Below are 19,547 nucleotides of genomic sequence, written 5' to 3' on the forward strand. Positions count from 1 at the left end.
ATTCTGCTGTGAGCCTAAACCTGCTCTAAAAAATAAAGTCTGCTTAATAAAAAACGTGACTGAACTGCCACAAGCTCACCTTGCTGGGCCGGGAGTCCCCCAGGAACAGAGCGCCTGGTTTACGTAACAAAGGCAGCCACATCAGGCTGGGCCGCCAACCCCCAGCCCAGTCTCCCACCTCCTGAAGCCCCTCCCACCTCACCTGCGCCCCACCCAGTCCCCAGGCTCCGCTCAACAGGACCCCCTGCTGTGTGGGGGCGGACAGTGTGCAAGGGGACAAGGCCCCTTTTCCAGAAAACGTGAAAATCATAATTCCATCAGGCACATTATACACACTGCTCTCTAGACTATGTAGTCTCTAAAAGTCACATTTTGAAGTTTCACGTCATCAGAAGTTAATGCTAGGTTTTAAAGTGCAGAACGCGAAAGTTTATATACAGTCTGATCCCTGTTTTGTGAAAAGTACGTAACATAGTCACAATTTTTAATTTGTATGTTTATCTTTGAGGAATAGGATTACACATGATTTTTATTTTATTCTTTATATTTAACTTTATTTACTGGTAAGTGTTATTATCTAAATTGTGTCCCCCCCACCGAAAAAGGTTATTTTGGGATCGTAACCCCCAAGTACCTCAGAATGCGGCCTTATTTGGAAACAGGGTCTTTGCGGATGTTGTCAAGATGAGATCATCAGGGTGGTTCCTCACCCAGTACGACTGGTGCCCTTATAAAAAGGGGAAATTTGGACACAGACACACACACGTGAAGGTGGAAGCAGGGATGGGGGTGACGGTTCCGCGAGCCACAGAACATCAGAGGCGCCAGCAAATGCAGCAGCTGAGAGAGGCCTGGGGCAGATTCTCCCTCGGCCCCAGCAGGGACCAGCCCGGCCGGCACCTCGGACTTCTGGCCTCTGGGGCTGTGGGGGAGTCTGTCTCTGTGGTCTGAGGCCCCCGCTCTGTGGGTTTGTTACGGCCGCCCCAGCAAACTGATACACTGCGTTTTGGTCAATGTGCACAAACTACTTCAATCATGGGGAGCCCTAACTTTTCTCTAAGACACAGAATAGCGTAACTCTTAGAATAAAGAAAAGATCTGTACACTTGACTGCACTAAGAAACCACCCCTTCAACACAAGAAAGCAACGTCGTGTACAATTACGTTCGGCGACCTACACTTTACTTTAATCCGCTCTTTGTAGAAAAGGCAGGGGCTCTCTTGTTGACAGCAGTTTCCCTGCAATCTCAGCGACTGCAACACGGCCCGAGACCACGGCCGCTGTCAACCGCCAGGCAGGTGTGCGCAGGGGAGCCTGTCAGCTGTGGGGTGAAGACAGAGCTCACTACCGGGAGCAGCTCTGCCCCCGTGAAGCCCAAGTCTTCCCCGCTCTGCCCCAAACCCCACCCACCTTCAACCTCCCATCAGCAGCCAAAAACTTATTTTTTGTTTTAAACGCGAAACAACTGGGAACAGCCTGAGCAAACTCCAAAGGCCCCAGGCCCCAGGCCCCAGCCCGTGAGAAAGGAGCCTCGAGAGCTGAGCTGAGGCCAGGGGCGGCCCAGACAGCGTCCCTGGAGAGGGATGGGAGCGGCGTCAGGGAAGGGGGAGGCCCACCGAGGGTCCTGCTCGCTCCCCACTAAACCCCCAGCAACTCTCAGCTGAGCCTCTGTGACTGGGCACTGGCCCAGAAGGCCCCACACGGCCGCGAACGGGCACCTGAAGGGGGACCTGCCCCTCCGGCCACGCGGATCCCTGCTCGGCACGTGCTCAAGGGCATCACCCTCCCAGGTCAAGCACCTCGAGGCAATCCCACACTGAGTGGCGGAGCCCTCACTCCTTCCGCGTCAGACCACAGACAGGGAAAACGTCTGCCGGGTCAGCTCAGCCCACCACCTGGCCGGTCTCGGAGCCTGTCCGTCCTGCCATATCTAAGGGCGCATGGCCTCCAGGACCGAGCATACGCTCCGCCAGGCTGACCCCGTGCCCACGGGTGTGGCCCCTCCCCGCAGCCTCCCATGCAGACGTTAATAGTCACAAAACACTACGCTGTCCTCCTAGTGTCCCGCAGAAACCGCAGCCTCAGCTCGAAGGGTCTGGGTGACAGGGAAGCGAATGGCAGCAGCCCTGAGCCACTGAGCCTCAGTCCAGGGTGGTCACCACACCCTTCCCTGGGGGGCGCTTCCAGAGCACGAAAGCCAAGCCAGCACCCCTCTCCCAACCTCGCGGGGCTGTCCTAGGACCCAAGACTCCGCGCAGCCCTGTGGAGATCCACTCCTCAAAGCGCAGCCCGCCAAGAGCCACCCTGTGCTCGCACCGCCAACGCCTGCCCACGGGCCCACTGGGAGGGGGAACCGAAGTCGTGAGCCACCGAGTGGAAACCACACACCATAAACACGGTTTGTGTTTTAAATAAAACCGAAATCGAACTTCCAAAAAGAAACATCTCACAGTCTCTCCTCTCCATACACCAGCCCAGGGTCACGGTTAGGACCACAGCCCGAGGCCACCGTCACAGGCTCTCGGGCACGACCACCCACCGGTTGGCCTGGTGAGGCTGCCGGGAAAAACGCTCTCCTTTAATACTTCTCTATGGCTATTTCTTTTTTTTTTTTTTTGTGGTACGCGGGCCTCCCCCTGCTGCGGCCTCTCCCGTTGCGGAGCACAGGCTCCGGACGCGCAGGCCCAGCGGCCATGGCCCACGGGCCCAGCCGCTCCGCGGCATGCGGGATCCCCCCCAGACCGGGGCGCGAACCCGGCTCCCCTGCATCGGCAGGCGAAAGCGCAACCACCGCGCCACCAGGGAAGCCCCTCTGTGGCTATTTCTAAATGAGTTTCAGAGAAGTTCTTCCTGCCAGAATCTGTGCTCCCAAATAACTTTCACTAGCTTATGACAGGCGCCCTACTTAAGTAATAAGGGGAAGAGAAAATATTTCGTAGCACACACTTGCAAAACAGCCCTTGGCAGGAGCCTGTCCTCACGCAGTGACTTTCCAAGCAGCTTCCCGAGTAGGGACTTGATTACGGACTTGATTACGTCCAAGGCCAGGCTGCCCCGAGTTCCTTATCAGGAAATGCGCTACTGGAATTCCAAAGAGTCCTCGGGACCCACACAGAGCCCCAACCCAGGGCTCAAATTCCTCAGGTGATCTCCCAGGACTGTTCGATGCACAGGATGCACCACAGTGAGCCTCAACGGATCTCCAGCAAAACTTCAGCCAATCACCAAGGCCCTGAACCCAGTCATGCACTTTGCTTCCCGTTTCCTGACTCTAAAGCCCAGGAGGGGTGAACGCTGTGCGCAGGACACCCTTCAAGGCCAGGTGCTCTGGACTGCAGCTCCTGCGTGGCAGGCTCCAGGCACACACGTTCGTGCCCACTCTGAGCACCTGGCGGAAATGTCCCCAGGCTACACACACGGGCACAGGTGCACACGGCACACGGGTACTCCCGGCGGGGAGGGGCCCCAGTCCGGAAGGCCCAGGCCGTAGGCACTTGCAGGTGGTCTTGGAGGAGAAGTGAAGGTTCGCAGTGCCCAGAAGAACCCGAGGGGCTAAGATGCCACATGAGCCACGGAAAGAGAACAGCTGCAGAGAAGGAGACAGATGTGCCCCAGGGCGGGGGGGCCTAGGGGACAGAACAGACAAGGAGAGCAGGCACGGAGCCCCCAGGCGCAGCGTCTGCCAGGATGGAGAAGAAGGACAGAGCCTTCCTTGAAGACAGGCCTCCACGTCTCTCGGAGCTCCCAGGGAGACCAGCAAGCCTGCCCGCCAGCCACAGCACCACCGTGGCCCCACTTTTTTTTTTTTTCAATTCACAATAAATTTATTTTACGTTAAAAGAAAAAGCTTGCCATTAATGAAAAATTCAGTAGAAAACAGTTCTGCTTTAAGTTGGGCCTCAAAAGTAGAAGCTACTTATTAGTGAAACCTCAGTAGAAAGACAATTTTGTAAGAAAACATTCTTGGCATGAAAGCTTTAACATAAATTCTGTAATGAAATATTTACCATGCAATTTTATTGGCAGAAAGGCCAGTTTCTGAGGGCTAGTATTTTCTTTTCAGTCTCTTAAGACATTAACATGAAAGATACTTAAACCTGCTTTATTAAGAGTTAATAAAGGCCACCCACAGCGCCCTCCTGCCCCAACCCCGAGGGCGGCAGTGTCCGCCTCGCCAGCGGCTGGGCCACCGGGCAGCACGAGCGCACCAAGCCCGTAACTCCTTTGTGCATACCACACAACTCCATCTCCTGACGAGCTGCCAACTTATCAGGTCACAAACGAGGGCACCGACAGCGGCGTGGGACTTGTGGCTGTCTTTTCCCAGCCACCCCGGCAGGGCTCCCTGGCACTGCCCCCCTGCCAGGGCGCCGGGCCTCACACACTGGTGGCCAAGCAGCCCCGAGTGGTCACCAGCTGGGAAGCCTCTACCGGTCACCTTCTCCGGGGGATGCAGGCCCCACGACTCCTCTGAGGCCACTACCCTCAGGACACGGACCGCAGTTCACTTAAGTCTCAGGAAAAAGTGTGGAAGGGTCGAGAGTGAACAGAACAGCAACTTCTTCCTTGGACAAGAAAAGGACAAGGATGGCAGGTGCGAGGAATCTGGAAAACAGGCTCTGCCGTCGACCTAGAGCAGTGGGCCCAGTCCTGTCTCTACTGTGCCCAGGCCTGCCCGCTCCCTGCTTCTGTCCACGCAGAGGCCCTGGGGCGGGAGCCGGAGCACAGGGGGGGAAGGACGGGAACAAGAATGGGGTCTCGGGGAGTCGCATGGCACATACCGTTTCTGACTTTGTGGACCTTTTGTAAATGGGTAGCTTGCTTACCGGAAGAAAGAAACCCCGGGGCCCTCATCCACCTCAGAGGGCATTGATCACACGTGAAGCCCGGGGCCACCCAGAGACACTCTGCACAGAGACCTAGAAGAGCAGCCGTCACTAGATGAAGAATGCCCGAGAAACGTCCTGTGGGGCAGGGTAAAAAGAAGAGCCTCAAACACAAAGAAAAGGGATTTTTAAAGAAAAGTGAGGTGTTAGCTTAAGGAGGTTGGATGAGCTTACACACCTGATTATAGCTTTTCCCATAAAAAATGCTCAAAAGAGGGTTAAGCATTCCCAGCTGTACCACCCCAGGTTTGGCTGCAAACCTTTGTCCTACCCCCGACCCATCTATCTCCATGGGCCTCAAGCCCAAAGACTGCATCTGAGATGCTAGTGTGAGACTGGGCTGCAATAAAGCCTAACTCCACAAGCGCCAGCACCCAACTCACACACACTCGGACAGAGACCCCCTCCCCCAAACACGGGGGCGGGGCCTCACCATCCGGCTTCTGCAGCCCGGGCTTCCTGCGGCTCCTCCAAGATGAAAATACATGGGGTGGGGGGCACAGGGCGGGGAAGCTAGATGGTAAACTTTTCAAAAGAACAGGAAAATTCAAAATCTAAAAAATATCCTTGTTCAAAAAATTAACAAGAACAAGGGACTTCCCTGGTGGTGCAGCGATTCAGAATCCGCCTGGCAAAGCAGAAAACACGGGTTCGAGCCCTGGTCCGGGAAGATCCCACATGCCACGGAGCAACTAAGCCCGTGCGCCACAACTACTGAGCCTGCCCTCTAGAGCCCATGCTCCGAAACAAGAGAAGCCACTGCAATGAGAAGCCCGCACACCTCAACCAAGAGTAGCCGCCACTCGCCGCAACTAGAGAAAGCCCACGTGCAGCAACGAAGACCCAACGCAGCCAAATTAATTAATTTTAAGAAAAAAAATTCACAAGAACAAATTTTAAACAGAGGTTGACCACAACCAGGAGATGGAGAAAATGGACAAGACGACTTGGGCAGGATGTGCTGGGATCAGACGATGGGTCCTCAAACCAGATGCAGATGCGCTGCCCAGGCAGTTCCCGGCCCCACCCCCACCAACACCCAGGATCCAGATGGCAGCCCCAGGCTTCACGTGTGACAACGCCCTCTGAGGTGGATGAGGGCCCCGGGGTTTCTTTCTTCCGGTAAGCAAGCTACCCATTCACAAAAGGTCCACAAAGTCAGAAACGGTATATGCCATGCGACTCCCCGAGACCCCATTCTTGTTCCCTTCCTTCCTCCCCTGTGCTCCGGCTCCCGCCCCAGGGCCCCTGCGTGGACAGAAGCAGGGAGCGGGCACGGGGCGGAGACGGGAGGAGGCAGGTGTGCACTGCCTTCCCTGCCTTCCTGCCGGCAAGCCCTGGGGCCCACGATGCCCCGGGCCACGGCCGTGTACACGCCCAGGGCCAGGGACGAGACCGCTGCTCTGCTCCCCTTTCAAACTCGCTACCCTGGCCAGCCCTCAGCTCCATGTGCAGGGTCCCCCACACAGCTTGGGGGAGCCTCAGTGGCAACCACGAGATGGTGCAGACGACCCTGCCGGACCAGACACCGCACCCTCACTCTCAGGACACACACACAGTACACCGCAAACCTCACCGCAAACCTCACCATCACCTTTCTTTTTTTGGCGCTAAGCATACCCAAATCTCTACTCCCAACGGGCAACACAAATAATGATCAAGGTACGTATTCTATGATATACACGCAGTACTATATATAAAATAGATAACTAACCAGGACCTACCGTATAGCACCGGGAGCTCTACTCAGTACTCTGCAATGACCTACATGGAAACAGAATCTAAAAAAGAATGGGTATGTATACATATAACTGATTCACTTTGCTGTACAGCAGAAACTAACACAACCTTGTAAATCAACTATACTCCAATAAAAATTAATTTAAAAAAAAAAAAGGTACCTAATCTAGAGTGCACAAGACCAAGCCATGAAGGCGCCTCCCTGATTCTGTCCTGGTCGACCCCATAGAACAGCCCACCGGCCCGCAGCCCCCTGCATCGCCTTTCCCCTGCCTTCTTCCTCCTCCCACCAAGACCCAAGTGGGCTGCACGGGCACTCCAGCAGCAAACATCCATAACCGCACAGAGCCCTCGTACCCTGAGGCACAGCAAGGAGCAGCAGGAGGGAAGGTGGGGTCCCAGGCTGGTCCAGCAGTCAAGTTCAGCTCAGTTTTAACAGAACCTGTGGAGCCCTGCTCTGAGCCAGATACAGGCAAATCTCTTCACCCTCAAATATAAAACTTGGAGGAAATCCCTTGAGCCAGCTTTTAAAATTTGAAGGTATTAAAAATAAAATGGGGATGGGCTTCCCTGGTGGCACAGTGGTTAAGAATCCGACGGCCAATGCAGGGGACACGGGTTTGAGCCCTGGTCCGGGAAGACCCCACATGCCGCGGGGCAACTAAGCCCGTGTGCCACACCTACTGAGCCTGCGCTCTAGAGCCTGTGAGCCACAACTACCGAAGCCCGTGCGCCTACAGCCTGTGCTCTGCAACAAGAGAGGCCATCACAGTGAGAAGCCCGCGCACCGCAACGGAGAGTAGCCCCCGCTCACCGCAACTAGAGGAAAGTCCTTGGGCAGCAATGAAGACCCAAAGCAGCCAAAAATGAATAAATAAATAAATAAAAATAAAAATAAATAAAATGGGGAGTTCCCTGGTGGTCTAGAGGTTAGGATTCGGCACTTTCACTGCCGTGGCCCAGGTTCAAGCCCTAGTCCAGGAACTGAGATTCTGCAAGCCTCGCGGTGCAGCCAGAAAAATAAAAACATAAAAAATAAGTAAAAAAATAAAATGAACACTGGCTCCATGAGAATCCCTGTAGCTAACAATGGAAAGGAAATAATGGCAATATTATAAGCAACAAATGAGGTGCTACAAACAGCCGACAAACCCTTCCAGTCGCAAGCAGAATCTCCACATGCCTTCCTGCCCAGCACAGCTGCAGTACCAGAGCCCAGAGGCCAGTTCAGCTAGAAACGTCCAGAGGGAAAGGAGCTGGGGCAAAGCCTGGGCTCAGACCCTCCCCTTCTGCTCTGCCTATTTTCCAAACCCTGTTCTTGGGCATGCGCACTCTCCAGGCAACTCCAATGTCCCAGAATAAAAGGACCCAAGTCCTACTGACCAACAAGGGCTGTGGTGGGGAGAGCGAGAGCTTTCTGGGGAGGTGTGTGAACACAACTGCCAATTTTTATATGAACAAAAAGCATGCATTTAGTGAAATCTAATTTAAATGACATCTAATATTCCATACTTTATATGTATTTTAAGGGAGCCTAGCCAATGAATATTCCCCAGAACTCTAAAATTACAATAAAATTTTACTATACTCAAAAATCCAGAATACATCAGTTTTATTGGTGTAATCAGCTAGGCACATTTCTTAGAGAAAGAAGCAAAAGTGTGCTTTGTGGGCTTCCCTGGTGGCGCAGTGGTTGAGAGTCCGCCTGCCGATGCAGGGGACACGGGTTCGGGCCCCGGTCCGGGAAGATCCCACGTGCCGCGGAGCGGCTGGGCCCGTGAGCCACGGCCGCTGAGCCTGCGCGTCCGGAGCCTGTGCTCCGCAACGGGAGAGGCCACGGCAGTGAGAGGCCCGCGTACCGCAAAAAAAAAAAAAAAAGTGTGCTTTGTTATCTATTTTTAAATCCTGACACATATCCTTGTTAAAAAGGCAAATGTATCATTAGCATTAGTATCTACAAGCTTCTTACCACCTGCAAATCCAACCCAGCCTTCCGCCCTGCAGCCAAGGCACAAGACTGTAGCCCCCCAACCACGTGTGCCGTGACTGTGAAGTGCCACAGCCACTAGTGGCCGACCACTAGCCGGGTGGTGACAGGGTCAGCAAATCGCCACTCCGACCACACGAGGGGCACAGAGAGACCTGCCCAGAAGAGCTGCATCACCAGACGGCAACACATTCTCCGTCATGAGGGGCCCCAGGCACAGGACGCCCTCCCCCATGCCCCTGGCCCGCATCTGCACAGCAGGTGGAGGGGCACTTGGTTCTGCCGCTGACATGACCTGCGGTTCCCGCGCTCACAGCTCCACAGTGAGCACAGCCTGCTCCGGGCACCGGGATGCCACAGACAGGGCGTGTCACTGCCCTGCACACCGCAGCAAGTCAACAGTGATCACTCTGCAGTAACTGTAATGTAACGTTCCAATCTGCGCATCACTATACTGAACCCCTGTAACTTACTACGTAAGTTTTATATACTACACAACAACTGTACTTCAGTTTTAGAAAGTGATCGCTTTTCTATTTTTTATGGAGGTGTTCAATTAAAAACGTAAACCACTAGATCCAAGCCCCCATTCAGACAGACACACTGCTTTTATTACTCTAACAGCCACTTCCAGAAGCCACTCTGTTTCTGGAAACATCACTCAGAACTCCTGTCCACAGGAAGCGACTGCACCACCCTGCGCTGCCCTGGGGTCCCTGCTGCCGACAGCGCCCGGCGGCAGCAGCCACACGCGCACCGAACCCTGGCGAAACGCGTGCCATCGAGAGCCATTTCAGGCTCACCTCTCCCCCAGCCCTTGCGCTTTAGCAAGAAAGATGTTAACACAGTGAGGGTTACACCAGCCATCAGGTGACACTAGTGTTCTAGGGCAGAGAAAGGAAAGCAAAGACTAACCCTATTTTGAAGCTTCTATTTTCACTGAGCTTTACCTCCATAAACAGTGTCACTTAAGCTCTCGGGAAACCCTTCTGATGAGTACGGCCATCACCGCCTCACAGGGGAGCGGAGCCGAGGCCCAGCAGGACCTGGGCCCGCCCCCTCCCGCCCCCACCCGGACCCTGGAGCCACAGCCACACCTGGATCACCTTCGGGCAGGGCCGAGAGCACAGCAGTGTGCACTGAAGGATCTTTAACAAGCCCACCTCTGCCAGAAAAAGTGACCTCAGATGTGATCTAAATGGTTCATATTCCACCTGACGCGGTCAAAATGAAAACTAAAAATCATGAATGATATAAATAACAATGAACAATTATTAGAGAGCCAGCAAAATTATTCTGTTTTTATGTTTGTGCCTTTTGATGCCAGGAAAGGCCACGGATCGGAGACCCCGGCACCTGTGCCCACACACGCAGGCCCCGGACCCGGGAGGTGGTCCCCCTGGTGATCAGTCACAGTAGCACCTTTATCTCTGTTCCCTCCATACACTGTGGATTTTTTTTAAGACAATTACAATCAATACTTACTGAATATTTATGGTTCACAAAAGTGATAAACGGCATTAGACACTGTGGATTATTGCCATGGGATGAACCGTCAAAGAGCCAGCCCTCCAGACGTCAGAAAACTTTCCAAATACCACCACACCTGCTGCTCACAGCCCACCAGAACAACTGGGCCAGCCCCAGAGTCTGTCAGCAGAGTTGCTGGTAACTTGTTTCCTTTTAATCAGGGATCACCCAAACGCTTGTTAATAACCTGATTTAAGCAGCATCTTGTTTCTCCTCCTCATAAATTAAGGCCAATGCTACCGTTTCCAAACAAAGGCCAGGCTCAAGCCCGTGGTGTGGGTGGGCGTGGCTGCCCCTCCTCGCCCAGCTCACCCCCTGCTGCGCTGAGTGTCTCAATGGCTGCCCCACAGCCCGTGGCAGCCAAGCTGAATGCATGGGCTCAACCTGGAGGACGGCTGTGGGAGCGCTCCGAGCGTGCCACAGGGCCCACCACGGCCCCTCACCACCACACCCCACTGGCCGGCTGGCTTCTTTCTAACCCCAGACCACCCTGCAGACTAAGATCTTTCCATCATACCTCACCCCCATTTCCAAGGAAACACTTCCTCAAGTCAAAGAGGCAAGCCAGGTGCACTTCAAAGTGGCCGGATACAATGACGGCTGAGATAGAGGAGGACGGGGTCTGTGAGATCAAGTAGCAGGAAAGGTTTCTTTCCTGTCTGCTAGAAACAACACAAAACAGAAAATACACTTTGGCACTGTTTGCTTTAAAAACACTAACTAATACCTGGCCAAGGTAGGAAACATGCAAAGGAGCCAGGAGTTTTCTTTCCAACATGTCCCAGGGGAGGAGGGCTCTGTCCTAGAGCAACGAGTGCCCGTCAGGCCCCAGGCTGCAGAACAGCGGCTGCCCCTCCGGCCACAGCCGTGCTAGGAATTCCCGGCGGGAGGCAAGGCTCAGGGCAAACGAGCCAGTAGCCCACTCCACACCCACCAACCACACACGCTGGCCTCGGACTTCAGGAAAACCACGTGTGGCTACCAGTTGGCCCACACACGGGACACAGAGCAGAGCACAGCCAGGCAGCCTGCTTCGCCAGAGGAGGAGGGACAGTTCTCGGACGGCGTGTGTGCAACACGCCCAGAGCACAAAACAGGCACCGCAAGCAGGTCCTATGGGCTCCAGACCACTTGGGGACAGAGCCAGTAAGACAGCAGCAGTTGACAAGAAACCAACTTCTTTCACAGACAGGCTGCCAACCTGTCTTAATTTGTCCACAGAATGCCTCTCGTTGGGACACCACACAGCTCACTACCGCCCTGAAGCACCCTCACGTTAAGTGAGATCCAGGACAAAATCCAAAACACTTAGCCAAAACTCTATCAAGCCCAAGAAAACCAATGTGAAGACTTAAGAAATATTCTGATACTTCTTTTTACAAACCAATGAAAATAACACAAACTGATGAGAGAGGCAATACAATAAAATATTTACCGAGCCCATCGCTAACAGCCGAGGCTGATGACTGTAAATTAAATCCAACAGAGGCGCGTCCCAGAGCAGCGCAGAGGGCGTTCTGCAAGAAGAGAGTACAGTTAGCGCACGTACATAATGACTTCTACCCAGCTCATTTCATAATGTCAGTCTCCCTCCATTTGGACCACACTCTAGCCTTCCTCCACTTCACGGAACTCCAGACAAGCAAGAGGCTTTTAGGATGTCTGGCTGGCTGGTCTGGGCTGTAAGGGGACAGGACACCAGGAGAGGCACTCACACCTGGTGGTTTGTGGGAGGACGCTACCCAGGTGGAAGTCTCTGCTCTTGATCATGGTTTCTGGACAGCAGTGCCCAGAAAGGCCCAGTTGAGGAAAGAACACTCCGATGGGCCGGTCATTCTCCCCAGAGAAGGGGCTTGAGGACTGGGGCCCTGGAAGGGCCGTCCACAGACTTTCACCTTACTTGGAGTTTGACAGTAAACCTTTGTCGAAGTTATGCATTTGCATCTTCTACGGACCCCCGTCACACTCAGAGTAAAACGTGAACTCTCCTTTTGGCTCACAAAGCCCCGACGGCTGGCCCGTCCGCCTCTCTCCACCTGGAGGCCCTCTCCCGGTCTCAAGCTGTGCTCCTGCGGCTCCCGGATGGGCCCGGTCCCAGCCACCCCATATCCTCTCCACTCCTCTCTCCATCCACCTAGGGATCCATCCTCAAAGGCAAAGGACCATAATTCAGACCACATAAGCTTCCCGGGATCCCAGGTCAGAGACATGCCTCCAGCGTCCACCGCAGGAGAAATCGGAGGTTTGGGGCGGCCCCACAAGGGCCGGCACACTTCGTCAACAGGACTAAGAGATATCGTCTGGGGGTGGCAGCACACAGGGACCTCGTGGGCAGGCCAGCCACGGGCAAACAACTCCCTTACTCATGAGTAAGCTGCAGCTACACGTATCAACATCAGCGAATCTCATAAACCTTGTAAGAGTGAGTGAGAAAAAGTCTCAGAGGAATATACTGACTATATGTGTGTCTTTCAAAAGTACATGAAACTTAATATATTCGATTTACTATGTATACAGTAAAAAAATCAATGAAAAGGGACTTCCCTGGTGGCGCAGTGGTTCAGAATCCACCTGCCAACGCAGGGGACACGGGTTCGAGCCCTGGTCCGGGAAGATCCCACAAGCCGCAGAGCAACTAAGCCCGTGCGCCACAGCTACTGAGCCTGCGCTCTAGAGCCCGCGAGCCACAACTACTGAGCCTGCGAGCTACAACTACTCAAGTCCGTGAGCTAAAGCCTGTGCTCCGCAGCGAGACGCCACTGCAACGAGAAGCCCGCGCACCACAACAAAGAGTAGTCCCCGCTCGCTGCAACTAGAGGAAGCCCGTGCACGGCAACGAAGACGCAATGCAGCCAAAAAGAAATAAAACTAAATCTTAAAAAAAAAAAAAAAATCAATGAAAAGCAAATAATCATAAACTATAAATCTCAAAATAACGGTTTCTCTTGGAAGTCGGGGTGGGGTGGATACCAACCAGGAAGCACACCCGAAGTCTCAGCAATACTGCTCAAGCCAGGCAGGCCAGGGCCCGGGGCCTGGAAAGTTGGTTCTCGCGTTTACACTGTGAGTCTTCCCCGGGTCCAGCAGCAACTTCGTCCCCTCTGCTGCCCTGACAGGGACCGGAGAAGAGGATGAGAGGGCCATGCCCGCTCCTGGGACTGTGTAACTGGGCACCCTTCCATTATGTCATTAATTGAAATAATCTATTTCCATCATTCAAAACTAGGAGTTTAAAGGCACAGAGACAGCTAAAAACATCTTTTCATCCATCAAATATTTTTACATCGAAATGTAGCAATTTCAACTATTTGAAAGTAAACCCAAAGTACAGTATCAAAAGAAAAGCAAATGGCACAATATACAATCTTCCAAAATCATTATAAAAAGAAGAGCTTTGAGGCTTCCCTGGTGGTGCAGTGGTTGAGAATCTGCCTGCCGGTGCAGGGGACACAGGTTCGAGCACTGGTCTGGGAAGATCCCACATGCCGCGGAGCAACTGGGCCCGTGAGCCACAACAGCTGAGCTTGCGTGTCTGGAGCTTGTGCTCCACAAGAGAGGCCACGACAGTGAGAGGCCCACGCACCGCGATGAAGAGCGGCCCCCACTTGCCGCAACTAGAGAAAGCCCTCACACAGAAACAAAGACCCAACACAGCCAAAAATAAATAAATAAATAAAATTAAAAAAAAAAAAAGAAGAGCTTTTATTGAAAAGCCTCTCCAAAGACCTACATGTCCGAAATCAAATCAATCAATCAAGTAAGCCTGCGGCCTGGCCATATGAACAGTGACACTGCAGGGTCCTGAAGAAAACAGACTGAAGAGAACTGTAATCTTCCAAGAGAACTGTGAGATCCCAAGAACAAAACAAACCAGTATTATTCCATTTACACCCATTTTCCAGAATCCCATGGGAATCCCACAATCCCTTCAAGCTCGCTCCCACCTCCAAATGCACCAGCCGTGCAGCATCAGGACCAGACACGCACACGCAGACAGGAGACAAGCACAGCCGCCAGGACACGGTGCTTATGGAGAGCAGATTTCCAAGGTCTGCACTCGGTTTCCAAAAGATCTAAGTGGTTTCCTGACCTGTGCTTACAGATGTGTATGTGTGTTTTGCAAAGATGGGTTTAGATTTTTCTGTCCTTATGTTGTTGGTACACAATTTTTTGAAGCTGACATTATTAACCTCAAGGACTAGAAAAGCAGCTTCCAATCACCACACCTTGGTTTTATTGAAAAGCAACAAGTCACTAAGCTTTGCAATTTTCCTATAAAGACAATGAAGGAACAACACAGAGTTTATGATGAAAGTCTACACCCGGAATGCAACAAATAATACAACCACTATTCAGTTTTAAAGGAAACTTGAGTTTCTCAAACCCAACACAACTTACCACCGGGGGCCACATCATCCTCTGCCATCCTGGGCACCGCAGGGTGCTGAGTATCCCGGCCTCTACCCACTGCATGCCGGGAGCACCTCCCCAAACTGTGACAGCTAGAACATCTCCAGACACTGTCCCAAGTCCCCTGAAGGGCAAAATCACATGGGTAGAGAACCAGTGCTCTACTGGGCCCAAGTTAAGTGAGGTTAAAAAATAAATAAATTTTCGGGCTTCCCTGGTGGCACAGTGGATGAGAGTCCGCCTGCCGAGGCAGGGGACACGGGTTCGTGCCCCGGTCCGGGAAGATCCCACATGCCGCGGAGCGGCTGGGCCCGTGAGCCATGGCCGCTAAGCCTGCGCATCCGGAGCCTGTGCTCCGCAACGGGAGAGGCCGCAGCAGTGAGAGGCCCGCATACTGCCAAAAAAAAAAAAATAATAATAATAATAATAATACATTTTCAAGTTGTCTGAGGTCATGCACACCCGAAGTCTCAGCAATACTGCTCAAGCCAGGCAGGCCAGGGCCCGGGGCCTGGAAAGTTGGTTCTCGCGTTTACACTGTGAGTCTTCCCCGGGTCCAGCAGCAACTTCGTCCCCTCTGCTGCCCTGACAGGGACCGGAGAAGAGGATGAGAGGGCCATGCCCGCTCCTGGGACTGTGTAACTGGGCACCCTTCCATTATGTCATTAATTGAAATAATCTATTTCCATCATTCAAAACTAGGAGTTTAAAGGCACAGAGACAGCTAAAAACATCTTTTCATCCATCAAATATTTTTACATCGAAATGTAGCAATTTCAACTATTTGAAAGTAAACCCAAAGTACAGTATCAAAAGAAAAGCAAATGGCACAATATACAATCTTCCAAAATCATTATAAAAAGAAGAGCTTTGAGGCTTCCCTGGTGGTGCAGTGGTTGAGAATCTGCCTGCCGGTGCAGGGGACACAGGTTCGAGCACTGGTCTGGGAAGATCCCACATGCCGCGGAGCAACTGGGCCCGTGAGCCACAACAGCTGAGCTTGCGTGTCTGGAGCTTGTGCTCCACAAGAGAGGCCACGACAGTGAGAGGCCCACGCACCGCGATGAAGAGCGGCCCCCACTTGCCGCAACTAGAGAAAGCCCTCACACAGAAACAAAGACCCAACACAGCCAAAAATAAATAAATAAATAAAATTAAAAAAAAAAAAAGAAGAGCTTTTATTGAAAAGCCTCTCCAAAGACCTACATGTCCGAAATCAAATCAATCAATCAAGTAAGCCTGCGGCCTGGCCATATGAACAGTGACACTGCAGGGTCCTGAAGAAAACAGACTGAAGAGAACTGTAATCTTCCAAGAGAACTGTGAGATCCCAAGAACAAAACAAACCAGTATTATTCCATTTACACCCATTTTCCAGAATCCCATGGGAATCCCACAATCCCTTCAAGCTCGCTCCCACCTCCAAATGCACCAGCCGTGCAGCATCAGGACCAGACACGCACACGCAGACAGGAGACAAGCACAGCCGCCAGGACACGGTGCTTATGGAGAGCAGATTTCCAAGGTCTGCACTCGGTTTCCAAAAGATCTAAGTGGTTTCCTGACCTGTGCTTACAGATGTGTATGTGTGTTTTGCAAAGATGGGTTTAGATTTTTCTGTCCTTATGTTGTTGGTACACAATTTTTTGAAGCTGACATTATTAACCTCAAGGACTAGAAAAGCAGCTTCCAATCACCACACCTTGGTTTTATTGAAAAGCAACAAGTCACTAAGCTTTGCAATTTTCCTATAAAGACAATGAAGGAACAACACAGAGTTTATGATGAAAGTCTACACCCGGAATGCAACAAATAATACAACCACTATTCAGTTTTAAAGGAAACTTGAGTTTCTCAAACCCAACACAACTTACCACCGGGGGCCACATCATCCTCTGCCATCCTGGGCACCGCAGGGTGCTGAGTATCCCGGCCTCTACCCACTGCATGCCGGGAGCACCTCCCCAAACTGTGACAGCTAGAACATCTCCAGACACTGTCCCAAGTCCCCTGAAGGGCAAAATCACATGGGTAGAGAACCAGTGCTCTACTGGGCCCAAGTTAAGTGAGGTTAAAAAATAAATAAATTTTCGGGCTTCCCTGGTGGCACAGTGGATGAGAGTCCGCCTGCCGAGGCAGGGGACACGGGTTCGTGCCCCGGTCCGGGAAGATCCCACATGCCGCGGAGCGGCTGGGCCCGTGAGCCATGGCCGCTAAGCCTGCGCATCCGGAGCCTGTGCTCCGCAACGGGAGAGGCCGCAGCAGTGAGAGGCCCGCATACTGCCAAAAAAAAAATAATAATAATAATAATAATAATACATTTTCAAGTTGTCTGAGGTCATGCAGGGAATTAAAAGCCAATTGGAAACAAAATCCAGGGCTTCTAAATCCTACTCTAAAGGTCTTTTCATTTTAAGAGAAAATACTTAGTAATTGACTCAATTATTCCTAAAAGACAACACAAATTAAGAGCCTCTAAAATATTTATACCTTGTGACAAAGTAATCCCATTTCTGGGGATTGCACATCGAAGAAATATCCTAAAATATGAAAAAAGCTTCGTGTTGCACACACGTTCACATCAGAACCACCACCACAACTATAATCAAGCCACATATTCACAAGGGAACACAGCAGACTACACTTTACTGTCAGAGCGACAGCATTCAAGGAGCACGTTCCCAGCCCAGAAGTAGAGACTAGTGGGGACAGAGTGCAGACGCAGACCCTGACAACATGAAGCCAGTGTCAACCACGGCTAAGCCCGTGCGCCACAACTACTGAGCTGCACTCTAGAGCCCGCAAGCCACAACTACTGAGCCCACGTGCCACAACTACTGAAGCCCACGCACCTAGAGCCCGTGCTCCGCAATAAGAGAAGCCACTGCAATGAGAAGCCCGCGCACCGCAACGAAGATTAGCCCCGGTGCAGCAACGAAGACCCAATGCAGCCAAAAATAAATTAATTAAATAAATAAATTTACTTTTAAAGAGACCTAATGCCGCCCAATTAATTAATTAATTTTTTAAAGGCCTACGGCTGCTAATTGCAGTTTCCGCTCAGCATGAGATGAGCACTAGACAGTTCTGATCAGTCCCACAGAAAGCACAGTCCCCTCAGCTGGCCCACACTCTGGGTTTGTTTGTGGGTTTTTTTGCGGTACACGGGCCTCTCACTGCTGCGGCCTCTTCCATTGCGGAGCACAGGCTCCGGACGCGCAGGCTCAGCGGCCATGGCTCACGGGCCCAGCCGCTCCGCGGCACGTGGGATCTTCCCGGACCGGGGCACGAACCCGTGTCCCCTGCCTCGGCAGGCGGACTCTCAACCACTGCGCCACCAGGGAAGCCCACACTCTGGGTTTTAAAGCACCGAGCAACGCCCTGGCCTCCTTGACCGCCTTCCTGTGCCGCCTTTCCAGAGGCCCCAGATGCCGGGAATCCAAAGTAGCCAAAGCCTGGTCTTGCTGCACTGGCCTCAGCCGGAGGTCTTAAGACACAGACCACTTTTCCAACCCCAAGCTCCCAGGGACCACAACGCTCCCTGGCAGAAGTTCAAGTGTGGATGCGAGTGACGGCGGAGCCCCGTGTGGGCAGATGCCCCCCACACACCGTGGAGAGAACCAGTGCGAGGACACCAAGGTGCTGGAGGGTGGTCGTACCCACAGGGCGGCAGGACTGAGTCCACGTCTGCCTTCCCTTCCCTGCTCCCCAGAGACAGCGGCCACGGGCTCCTGTGGTAACGCTCCAGGCCAAGGGGCACGGGGCTGGGTGCGGGCGGCCAGCGCAGAGCTCAGCCTTCCAGAGCAGGAACAACTTCTTCAGCAGTTTGGACACTGGCACGGAGGAGGCAGGATGTGTCTTGAGGTCTGCGCACAGACCAGCTAGGTCCACACATCCACACACCCAATGGAGTGCAGGGCGCCTCTGGGTACTGGACTGCGCTGTCAGAGACTGCCATTGTGATAGGTCAGAAATGGTCCGGTAACTTCCACAGAATGTTTATAGCAGTTTTATTCATAATTCCCCCAAACCGGAATTAGCACAGATATCCTGCAACAGGTGAATGGTAAACTGTGGTCTGCGGGGAACAACACTCAGAAACACAAAGGAAGGAAAGTTGTTACCAGTGTGGCAACAACTCTGATGGATCCCAAGGGGCTTGTACTGAGCCAATCCCAAAAGGTTACATTCACGATTCCATTCCCATGACGCTCTCAGAGACAAAATTTTAGAAATCGAGGACAGACTGGTGGTTGCCAGGGTTAAGGACAAGGGTGAGGCGATGAAGCAGAAGGGCAGTGGGTGTGATTATGAAAAAGCAAACAGGAGAGCCTCTGGTGGGGATAGTGGACACAGGGACCTACATGTGACGGAGATGCACAGAACTGCGCACGCACACGGTACAGGGAAGGCCCACCTGAATAAGATTAAGGTTCGTGGGCTGTATCCATGTCAATACCCTGGTTGTGATATTATACTACAATTTGACAAAATGTTCCCATTGCAAGAAACTAGGCAAAGTAGCCACGGGGTCTCTCTGTATCATTTCTTACAACAGCATGTGAATCTACAATGATCTCAATTTTTTTAAAAAAGTGTCACATTAACAATTTCATACTGTTTGGCCTAACCTCAACTCTGAGGCCCTGTGAAGGTGCACAGCCTCACCAAGGTCCCCCCAAATCGGGGGCCAGGACTCAGACCGAGGCTGACTCCAGAGCCCACACTCAACCACCAGCTCCCCAAAACTGGAAACAGAGAACACGTGTCCCTGCTGTTCTCACTGAAGCTTTAAAAACCCCCTTAAAGGGCTTCCCTGGTGGCGCAGTGGTTGCGCGTCCGCCTGCCGATGCAGGAGAACCGGGTTCGCGCCCCGGTCTGGGAGGATCCCACATGCCGCGGAGCGGCTGGGCCCGTGAGCCATGGCCGCTGAGCCTGCGCGTCCGGAGCCTGTGCTCCGCAACGGGAGAGGCCGCAGCAGAGGGAGGCCCGC

The 19,547-nt window shown here is 52.7% G+C and overlaps 1 protein-coding gene across 1 annotated transcript in view; it reads right to left on the minus strand.

Moving 5' to 3' along the window:
- LOC114484138 (sterile alpha motif domain-containing protein 1-like) overlaps positions 1-19,547 on the minus strand; it is a 94,192-nt gene that overhangs the window by 8,247 nt on the left and 66,398 nt on the right. The window lies entirely within an intron of this gene.

The sequence above is a fragment of the Physeter macrocephalus genome, chromosome 17, assembly GCF_002837175.3.
Source record: "Physeter macrocephalus isolate SW-GA chromosome 17, ASM283717v5, whole genome shotgun sequence".
NCBI lineage: Eukaryota > Metazoa > Chordata > Mammalia > Artiodactyla > Physeteridae > Physeter > Physeter macrocephalus.